This window comes from Dama dama, chromosome 21 (genome assembly GCF_033118175.1).
Source record: "Dama dama isolate Ldn47 chromosome 21, ASM3311817v1, whole genome shotgun sequence".
Taxonomy (NCBI): Eukaryota; Metazoa; Chordata; class Mammalia; order Artiodactyla; family Cervidae; genus Dama; species Dama dama.
Window position 1 is genome coordinate 21,948,145 of NC_083701.1, and position 11,477 is coordinate 21,959,621.

The window sequence follows — 11,477 nt, forward strand, 5'->3', positions numbered from 1 at the left end:
CTGTTCCGCGCGCTCTCGCCGCGGGGGAAGAGGGTCCGGGCGCGCGCGGGCGCTCCCACCTAGCCGAGCTGGAGAGAGGCTGAGGCCGCCCGGGGCCTCGCGGGGGACACAGAGCAGCTTGGGTGGCGGGGCAGGAGACGAATGTGTGCGTGCGTGTGTGTGTGTGTGTGTGTGTGTGCGCGCGCGCGCGCGCGCGTCTAGCGGAAGCCGGGGCTTTGGGTGGAGGAGGATGGAAATGGGCTGTGATGTCTACGTAGCAGTTATTAATATAAAAGCGGTGATAACCCCAGCCACTTCTCTCTTAGCCTTTCCACTTTCCCACCCCTGGGGTCACCGCGCAGCCCCGCCGGCCAGGCTCCAGAAAGGCCAGGAGCCCAGTCCCCGGCAGGGTTGAGGCGCCCCCTGGTGGAGCCACTGCAGGCGCCGAGCATCCCAAACAGCGCTGTGTGTACAGGTGACCGAGCGCAGCTGCGAAGCCGCTCTTTCTGTGGCTCGGTTACTGGTCATCGCTTCCTTCTGCAGAGGGATTCTCTCCCCCTACGCCCCTCCGCCCCTGACGACCTCTAGTTCAGCTTGGAGCAGTTCGTTGCAATTCTTTGTGTGCATATTGCTTTTCGAAGTTGAGAACCTTATAAATATGTGTGTACTAAAACGTGTACAAAAACGTGTACTAACCTCACAGGCTTTTGTAGACTTAATGAGATCAAGAGGAGATGCGCATCCATTCCAGCGTTCCCTTTCTCCTCATATGCTTCATCCTCTTCACCTCAGAGGGAGTTGAAATGATGACACCTTATAATAACCTCTCCTGGGTTCCTTTCCACAGGGCCCTGGGTGATGTCTGGTTCAAGCTGAGAAAGGAAACCAGACAGCACCCTATCTTTATTTTATCTTTACTTACAGGAGACAAAAGTGAATTAATAGAGGAGTGACATTGGCAACAGCCAATCTATAGTCTTCAGACCTGAGGGCAGAGCATTAACCAAACTTCAGTCATTAATGAGTGTTTTAAAAGATTTTTTTTTTTTTCCTTTGGGATGAATTCCAAACAAGAATGAAAATTTCTAAAAGTATTTGTTTCCTACGGTCAGGATTAGGTGTGATCTAAAGTAGTGTTGCTGGTGTGACAGGATTTGTTAACTTAGATTAATGGACATTAACCACTTTCTCTTAGCTTTAAAATACTTTTAACAAAATAAATGAAATGGAAAATCAGGAAGGGAGTTTTTTTTTTTTTTCCTCAAGGAAGACACTAACTCCCTTCCTGATTTTCATGAATAAGAATTGCTTCCTTGGCTCCCAAAGATGTTAGAAACAACGGGGTGATTCATAGCTATCAGTTTAGAAAATGTAAATTTAGAAACATACCTTGGGTGACAAATAATAGTATTAATAGCTTCAGAATATGGTTTTCTATTTCCAGTGCATTTTGATCGCATTTGAACAGTGCTCTGCTGGTGGGTTTCAGAGCCCTCTTGGAATTCATTTTAGTATCTTTCAAATTTCTTGGAAACATTCTATTTACTTTCTTTGTGACTCACAAAATTATTTTGTGAATCCTCAGTAGTTTTTCAATGTTAAAAATGTAAGTGTAGAGTAACTGCTCATCCTTTGAGGTGATGGACAAAAAGCAAAGGGGATATTCTGCCACAAACCCAGATGTGAAGCCTCATCTGTCTTCGTAAACTCAGTGACTACTTTGACATCCTCGGGATACACATCGGGGCAGAGCCATGTGACCCGCCTATCAATGGCACCACTCCCTACCCCCTGCACACACACGGATCAGCCTGGCTGTCTTTGAATCCACAAGAAGATCACTGGAAAAAATGTAGGACTGATACGGCTGTGTTGTCCAGGTGTGGACTGGCATCCTTTTATGTGTGTGTGATTAAATGGGACCCAGAACTTGTTTCCTCCTGGCTTTCTACACCGTTGGATAAACTGTTGTATCATTGTTTCTAGGTTATTGCCTTCATAATAGCATGTAGAACTCCAGACTATAAGTCTCAGGCTACCTTCTTATGACTTAGGTACCAAGCAAAATAACTATGCCAGTAGCCATGCCAGAGTAGAATTTACTCACCTCATTGCATTGCAAAGGTTTTAACTCTGTGTTGAATTTTTGCAGTCTTCCTGTAAACCGTGTTGTTTAGTTCTACCACCTCTGTTATTTTTAAATGTCCACTTGGTTTTACTAGGTTTTACTTGGTACACTTATGTAATGTATGTGCTTAGGCATTCTCTAGAGAAATGCAGAAAGTCTGCTAGTCCATGGCAAGGAAGCTCTTGTTCAAATAAAAGCTGAAACATTCTGTGTGAAGAGTTTATATTCTACTTCTGAGAACATGGGATCCATAATTCAGTCACCTTAGCATTTATGTGTCATTAATTTTAAAAATACTGCTTTCAGGGAAATGTTATCTAATGGATAAGCAATAAATAGATAGAAGTACTTGACAGGATAAGGTTAAGGGTGAAATCCCCTCACCTCTTATTTTGGTTGATTGTGAAAATGATGTAAAACTGCCAATTAGCACAAAAACCCTGGGTCATATGCTGGATGGAAAAAGGATAATAAGCTTATTTCATTCATTTCTTGAATATTTGAGCAGCTTGTGTGGAGAGTGAGAAGGGAAGAGAAATGGCTTAAATTGTCAGCATACACATTGCTATTTCAGCTAGCTGAATGCACAGGCATGGCACACGAATGGTCATGGTAGAGAAGCTCACTAGAAAACCCCTCGACTTCCTGAAAACTCCTATCCTCAGCAACATGCTGGGGAAATAGCAACAAACGATGTTCTGGCTAGATGATTCTGTAGGATCATTGCCCTTGTCTAGCTAAGGAACATGTCAGAGACTGCTTTCCTAAGGCTCTTTTAGGAGGATGGTTTCCAGTCTGGCACTTCGGTCCCCGTTTTACATACAAAGTGGGATACCGGAAGTGGGTTGATTTGGCAAGGGTCAAAAGACCAATCAGGACCAATCAGCGCCATCTGGTTCCTGTTCTAGGAACTGTCTCATCCTATTCCAGCAGAGATGAACTTGGTTGCAGTGTGTAATCTGAAGTTATCAGACCATAGAAAACATGGATGTCTTTGAAATAATTTGTGGACCAAGCAAGATATACCTACTATTGCCACGTCATGTACAAACGGAAGATAAAATTTAATAGTAAAACTTCAGTTCTAATGCAGTCTTGAAAGTGTGCGGTGTTGTTGAAGTTTATATAAAAATAAAAATTCCTTGACCAGGGCCGGCTGCATGTAGAGCTCAACCCCAAAAGGACCACATACATTGTAACCTGCGTGCTTTGTGCGTAAGGACCTGGGCCCAGGTGCGCCATTGAAGCAGAACAGAAAGTTAAGGGCACCTCATTATACAGAGCAGAGTTTCACAATGGAGGATATTGTCCTTAAATTTAGGGCAAGCTACATGTATTTATACCATATCTCATAAAGTTATATGAAGATATTCTATCAAATCAATTAAAAGAAAAGAAAAAATGATGAGGAAAGGGAAGAAAAGGTAAACTGGCATCTCTGAGAAACATCAGGATCCGTGAACTGCACGCTCCCCCTGCTGGAACAGAAAGTCTCTTTTGGGAACTCTCTCCCTATAGATGGGGGGGCTTCCCTGATGGCTCAGATGGTAAAGAATCTGCCTGCAATGCAGGAGACCAGGGAGGAGGGCATGGCAACCCACTCCAGTATTTTTGCCTGAAGAATCCTATGGACAGAGGAGCCTGGCGGGTTACAGTCTATGGGGTCACAAAGAGTCAGGCACGACTGAGTGGCTAACACTTTCACTTTTCATCTTTAACAGCAGGTATCAATGAACCTTTTTGAACAGAGGGATAAATGCTGCTGCTGCTGCTAAATCGCTTCAGCCGTGTCCGACTCTGTGCGACCCCAGAGACAGGAGCCCACCAGGCTCCCCCGTCCCTGGGATTCTCCAGGCAAGAACACTGGAGTGGGTTGCCATTTCCTTCTCCAATGCATGAAAGTGAAAAGTGAAAGTGAAGCCGCTCTGTCGAGTCCCATTCTTAGTGACCCTATGGACTGCAGCCCAACAGGCACCTCTGTCCATGGGATTTTCCAGGCAAGAGTACTGGAGTGGGGTGCCATCGCCTTCTCCGAGGGATAAATGAGTATCTTTAAATCCAGGTAGTCAGAGTTAAGAGAGTTTTTTCATATTTTACCATTTGTACCCATTTTCATATCAATTGTTTCAGTTCAGTTCAGTCGCTCAGTCATGTCTGACTCTTTGCGACCCCATGGACTGCAGCACATCAGATTTCCCTGTCCGCCACCAGCTCCCGGAGCTTGCTCAAACTCGTGTCTATGGAGTCGGTGACGCCATCCAACCATCTCATCCTCTGTCGTCCCCTTCTCTCGCTGCCTTTAATCTTTCCCAGAATCAGGGTCTTTTCCAATGAGTCCATTCTTCACATCAGGTGGCCAAAGTACTGAAGCTTAAACTTCAGCATCAGTCCTTCCAATGAATGTTCAGGACTGATTTCCTTTAGAACTAACTGGTTTGATCTCCTTGCAGTCAATTGTTTCCGAGTTTCCTTTCAGTAAACTTTCAACTTGAGTAGATAAAAGTCTATTTTTCAGAAAAGCCACCAGAGGGCGCACTGAGATAATTTTTGTAAGAAAAAAAGTTATTCAAGCTGATTGGATCTTTTGCATAAGTAATTTCACCAGGTTTCTTCCAGAACAGAATTTCTTCTTGTGACTATGTGACATTTCTGAAAAATAAAAATTACAAAGTTCAACCCACAAAATTAAAAATATTGATAGTTATAGCTTTATTCTTAAAACAGATAGCCATAATTAAGATAACTCTGGCCTGAAACAGTTTAAGTAATTATGTTAATCCTCTGTATTTTTGGAATTTGATAATATGTTTAGATACATATTATACATCAATATGTTTGGATACATATTATCAAATTCCAAAAATACAGAGGATTAACACTTGAATTGTTTGATCAGAAAGTAAAAAATTTGCCGGCAATGCAGGAGACCTGGGTGTGATCCCTGGGTCAGGTATATCCCCTGGAGGAGGGAATGGCTACCAAGTTTGGTATTCTTGCCTGGAGAATTCCATGGACAGAGAAGCTTGGCAGGTTACAGTCCACGGGGCCACAGAGAGTCAGACACGACTGAGTGACTAACACTTGGATACAATTGCTAGGGAATTTAAAATTTAATTCTACAGTTATGTACACAGGATTTAAACATCAGAATTTTAATTTAACAATAGATATATTTTGATACTATTTTTATGTTACCTCAAACATTTGGATTTTTCCAAACACAATCAATTTAAACTTAACCTTAATTCTGCTATGTGAATATTGATAAACCTAGATAATTAACCATAAAATAGATTAGCTTATTAGTAATTAATAAGTGATAACTAACATCGGTCTCCATATAACTCCTTTGATGGAGGCCAATTTTTCTGATAAGTCAGGAGTCATCAGTGCATAGTTGATGCAATGGTTCCGTGATGCTTTGAATGTCTGGAGTCCTTTTAAAACATTTTTTAAAAAATTTATTTGGCTGTCCTGGATCTTCACTGTGGCGTGCAGGTTCTTAGTTGTGGCATGTGGGATCTAGTTCCCTGACCAGGGATCGAATCTGGGCCCCCTGCATTGGGAGCACGGAGTCTGACCCACTGGGCCACCAGGGCAGTCCCTGGGTCCTTTAAAGACTTGCCGGCACCTTTCCTAGCAAAAGCTGTTTGCTTGCCACTTCATCATCACAAGGCGGCTGCTGCAAGCCCAGCCTCTTTTCTGTATTCCCTTCAGGAAGAAAGAAAGGAGAAAGAGGAAGAGGTCACACCTATACACAGAAAGCGATAACTTTCTTGGAGGTCTCCAATGAACTTGGGCTTACATACACATCATTTACACCCTGTATGGTTTGTTCTTTGTGTTGTACACTATTTGGGTTTGGACAACTGTGTAATGATCCATATCTACTGTTATAGAATTGTACTGGGTGGTTTCAGTCCCCCCACCTTGCAGCCGCTGTCACGTCCCCAGTGCTCCACCTACTCACCCCTCTTTCCCCAAGCTTCAGCAACCACTGATCTGTCTACCGTCTCCATAGTTCTGTCTTTTTAGAATGTCTTATAGGTAAAATTATACGGTATGTAGCCTTTTTATACTGGCTTCTTTCAGTTAGTAATTCTGCTTGCTTACTCAGTCGCTTAGTTGTGTCTGACTCTTTGCCACACCATGGACTGTAGCCTGCCAAGCTTCTCTGTCCCTGGGATTCTCCAGGCAAGAATACTGCAGTGGGTTGCCATTTCCTCCTTGAGGGGATCTTCCTGACCCGGGGTTTGAACCCGTATCACCTGTGTCTTCTGCAACTTCTGCATTGGCAGGTGGATTCTTTACCACTGAGCTACCTGAGAAGCCCTAAAGCAAGCAAGCAGTAGGTAAAATCATACAGTATGTTACCTTTTTATCCTGGTCTTTCAGCTAGTAAAATGCACTTGTTTCCTCTATGTCTTTTCATGCCTTGAAAACTTTTTTCTTTTTTTTTGACCATGCCATGAGATCTTAGTTCCCCCACCAGGGACTAATTCCAGGCCACGGCAGTGAAAGTGCCAAGTTCTAACCACTGGACTGCCAGGGAATTCCCAAGAGCTCATTTCTTTTTAGTGCTGAATGACATTGCCTAAAAGTATTGCTCTTTGTTAATTCATTTACCTACTGAAGGACATCTTGGTTGCTCCCAGGATTTAGCAATTATGAAGAAAGCTGCTATAAATATTTGTGCACAGGGGTTTGTGAGAGTAGAAGTTTTTAACTCATTTTGTAAATACTAGGAGTATAAGAAAATCTAAATGAAAAATTCTTTCCCAGTTAAGCAAAGAACTGAAATTTATTTTATTTGAAACTGCTATACTTTCATGTAAGGGGCATGACAGACATACTGTGACTATTCAGAAAACTCTTCAAGAAAAAAAGTAAAAAAGAATGGAAATGATCTTTCATAAAAGTAAAACCCCTTTGTAATACCGCAACATTATTTTCTGTTTATTTAGGTTTCATAAACCTTTAGTTTTGAGATTGTGCATTCTATGGAAAGGGCATATTTATTCAGTAATAGCAAAGATAAATGGCTTTTAAAAAAAAGGTTATATACCTTAAATATCATTAAATTTCATATCTTCAGCATAAGTTGAATTCCAGGATTTCATCCTCTATTAATACTTTGTATAAATATTCAATAGATGGCACAGATGATGAGATGGTTGGAAGGCATCACTGACTCAATGGACATAAGTTTGAGCAAACTCCAGGAGATTGTGAAGGACAGAGAAGCTTGGCGTGCTGCAGTCCATGGGGTTGGAAATAGGAGGACACAACTTAGCAGCTGAACAACAACAAATGGCCCAGAGGGGCCCGCAATACAGAGAGACCAGTCGACATAATGTATTTCAACAGATGCTGGAAGGATTAAGTGTTGTCAGTCAGGGTCCACTAAAAGATTCTCAAGGAAAGCTCTGAAAGTATTAGGGAACCTAAAGATTAGAATTTTGAGTTATAAACAAGAGTTTGAAATTTAAAAAAAATTTTTTTTAAAGAAAACACACATAAAAAAAACAGGTTCCCTACACTGGAGCCCCTCATATCCCTGGGCCACGGAGCCTGGAGATGGGTTTCACTGTGGCCAGCAGCCACTCTCAGGGCCTCAGCTTCAATTGCCTTTTCTCTTCTTCTGCTCAATCTAAAGCTAAAAATGTGAATAATTTGGGACAGAAACCGCACAACTGTAGAGAACTATATAGACCCAGCAAAACTCAACAGATTCAGAGCCTGCTCGTGGCTGAGAAGCCAGGAATCTGCTTTCATCCTGAGTTATGGCTCCAATTGCCTGACTCTTAAGGAAACAAGGTCCTTCAGTTCGATTTTCTAGGAGCTGAGCCCTGTCCAGACCTCCCTACAGGCTGCAGCCGGCAGGACTCGCAGGCTGTCCCCTGAGTCCTCTGACTCATTTCTGTCTCCAGCCTGCTCCTCTCTTATCCCCATACCTGTCTGTTGACTCATTGACCTGAGCTTTGCTCTCTTCACTAATTGCATCTATTTCTCTCCAGGTCATCACAAATCACCGTTTCCAAACCTCATTTTAATCCCAGGTGCTCATAAAATGATTCTTGTTTAAAGATTGAAAGAGCTTCTGTGATTACATATAATTGAGTACAGAACTAGCCTCCCTGCTTATCAGTCTCATTAAATGGGGGGGGAAATGAGAGAAAAATCAGTCTTGGCAACTGGGGAGCCTCGTTAGAACAGCAAGCTGATTGAATGCTCTGCTTCTGAACTGGATGGTTTGGTTTTAGATAAACACGACATACATAAGAAGTGAATCTTCCTAAATGGAGACTATGAAGTGATATCACATTGTCGTTTTGACTTGTATTTCCCTAATGCCTAGTGACGCTGAGCATGGTTTCATGTGCTTGTTGGCCACTTGCATATCTTCTTTGGAGAAATGTCTACTAAAATCCTTGGGCCGTTTCTATGTATGTATGCGTGTGTGTATGAATGTGCATATGCACGTACTAGTTACACCTAAAGTCACTGTCAGATTTCACAGTGTTCTTCATTTTTGAAGTCCTAAAGAAAAACACTGTTGCATTGATTGTTAAATCTGCATTTATCTGGGGATTCTGAAGCTGATGGTGGTGGTGGTTTAGGTGCTAAGTCATGTCTGACTCTTGTGACCCCATGGACAGAGGAGCCTGGCAGCCTCCAGGGGATTCTCCAGGCAAGAATACTGGAATGGGTCGCCATTTCCTTCTCCAGGGGATCTTCCCAACCCAGGAACCGAACCCAGGTCTCCTGCATTGTAGGCAGATTGTTTACCAACTGAGCTACAAGGGAAGCCCCTCTGAAGCTGAGCAGAAGATTAATAGGAAGATTTTCACTGAAAGACAGTGATCACAGAAATAGAATGCCTTGTGGATCTAAATGTGTGCCCATTTTTAAATTGGGTTATTTGTCTTTTTTGTTGTTGTTGAGTTGTAGACATTCTTTATATATTCTGGATTCTAGACCCTTTCAGGTATATGATTTGCAAGAACAGTTCTCCCTATTCTGTAGGTTGTTTTTTAATTTTCCTGATAGTGCCCTTTAATGCACAAAAGTTTTAAATTCTGATGAGGTTAAGTTTATTCTTTTTCCTTTCGTTACTTATGCCTTTAGTGTTAAGTTTTAAATTTCAAGTCAAAGAAAAGATGAAGAGGTAAAAAGGCATCTCTCTGATTCGGTGCTATTTGACTGCCTTCAAAAACTTATAAGAAAGGGAAGATGAGTTCTGGCCCATGGTAATTTCTCTTCACTGTTTGCTAGTATGAAGAACAAACAACAGAAGCCTTTCAATGTTTATAAACAATGACTTTTTCCGAGAACTTGCCACTCGTCGGAAATAGCTTTTTATTCAACGAGGCAGAGATGTATCCTCAAAGATGAAGTGCAGCTTGCTGGTTATGATCTGTATTTTGTATGGCTGTATTTTGGGGGGAGTCTGCGTTTATATCTTTTCTTAGCAAAAACTGTGGATGTGTTCCCATGCCAAACAGCACACCTAATACCAACAGATACAAACTAGAAGACGGTCTTGTGAAAGCTACTGACATTTATTTATTGGGATCCTCCAGGTTTCAAGTATGGGAGATCCTTGAAGAGAATTTCCCGTTTCATTCCCTGACATCTCAGAAACAGACTGTGTTGTTGACATTATTGCTCTCTGGTTGAGGGTTTAGGGAGAGCATGTAAGATTTGCCTTCTGTCATTCGTTGGGACAGGAGCTGATCAGTTCCAGTGTGGAATGCTGCTCCGCATTCAGGCCATGGATGACACCCCGGCAGGGGAGTCGGACATGGAGGCTGAATCCCTCTTGGCTGCACAGACAGCGCCATGCGGGGATCGGGCGCTGCCATCAGCATCCCTGGGCAGGGGTATGGGGTTCTCGCTCAGCCCCGTGGGAGGTGCAGGCTTCCTGCTGGGGTGTGGCTGAAGGAGAGTGGATATTGCCAGAGAGGTGTTCCAGTGTTAAACCTTCCCGGTCCCCTGGCCAAGGAGCAGGCTTTCCTCAGATCCCTTTGAGTCTATGCTGCTGGCAGTTCTGGATCAGAGTGGGGTCTGGTGTCTGGTGACTAGGAACCCAGGGCCCCTGGGCTGCCCTTCTGCTTTCTGCATTCCAGAGTCTTCTTAGGCTTGCTTGTTTTATCTGGACTTTTTCATCAGAAGAGGTAGGAACAGGGTCTTTGCTGGAACAAGAAATCCCCTTTTCTCTTTAATTTTAAAAAAAAATGTATTTTATTGACCCATAGTTGATTTAACTGTTGTGTCAATTTCTTCTGTATAGCACAGTGACTCAGCTATACACATATGTAAATTCTCTTTCTTTATGGTTTGTCACAGGATATTGAACATAGTTCCTTGTGCTATACAGTAGGTCCGAGTTGCTTATCCATCCTCTATATAATAGTGTGTATCTGCTCATCCCAAACTCCCCCTCCACCCTTCCCGCAGCCCCCCTAACAACCACAAGTCTGCTCTCTATTCTGAGTCTGTTTCTGTTTTGTAGATACATTCATTTGTGTCATACTTTAGGTTTCCACATATAAGTGATATTATTTTATATTTATAATATAAATATAAATATCCTCAACCCACATGAACAAAGCTTCTAGCCCTCAATCTCCACCAAAAGCACCTTTGCTAACGTTAGTCATGATTTTGTGGGGTGACTTCGTGGGTTAAACCCAGTGATGGCTTCTCATTCTCGTTGAGTTCAGGCTGTGAGCAGTTGCTAACACAGGTGAGCTCGCCTCTCTGAGACACCCTTTACTCGGCTGAAGGACACTCCTCTCCCTTGGTTATTTTGCTGCTGCTCTGGCCACTCGCGTTCTGAGTCCTTTGCTACAATCTGGAAACACAGCAGTGTGCAGAACTCTGTTCTCAGATCTCACCGCTTCTCAAGGCGATGTTTACCCTTAGACCCTCAGTCCGGCTCATGGCTTTACATACCATCTACAGTTAAATGCATGCTTACAATTTCTAAATGTATATTTGGACTCTGACTCCCTTTAAAATACCAGACTTAATTCTGAAACACTTACTTGACATTTCAGATATAAGCTATCTACAGGCATCTCAGCTTTAATGTGGTTCCCTTCACATCTTCTCTTTTCTTAGTCAGTGGTGACTCCGTCCCTCCAGCTAAGGCCCAAAACTTGGTGTCATCCTTGACTTCTCCTTTTCTCTTGTATTCTGCATCCAATTTGTCAAAAAGCCCATCACTTCTAGCTTCAAAATACACCTATGACCTGTCCTTTTCTCATCCCTCATCTTGATGCGAGCCACCCTCTTCTCAGGGGGTGGCCGTGGCTGCATCATGGGACCTCAGCCTCATCCCTTTTCCCATCTGAGTCTCACACTG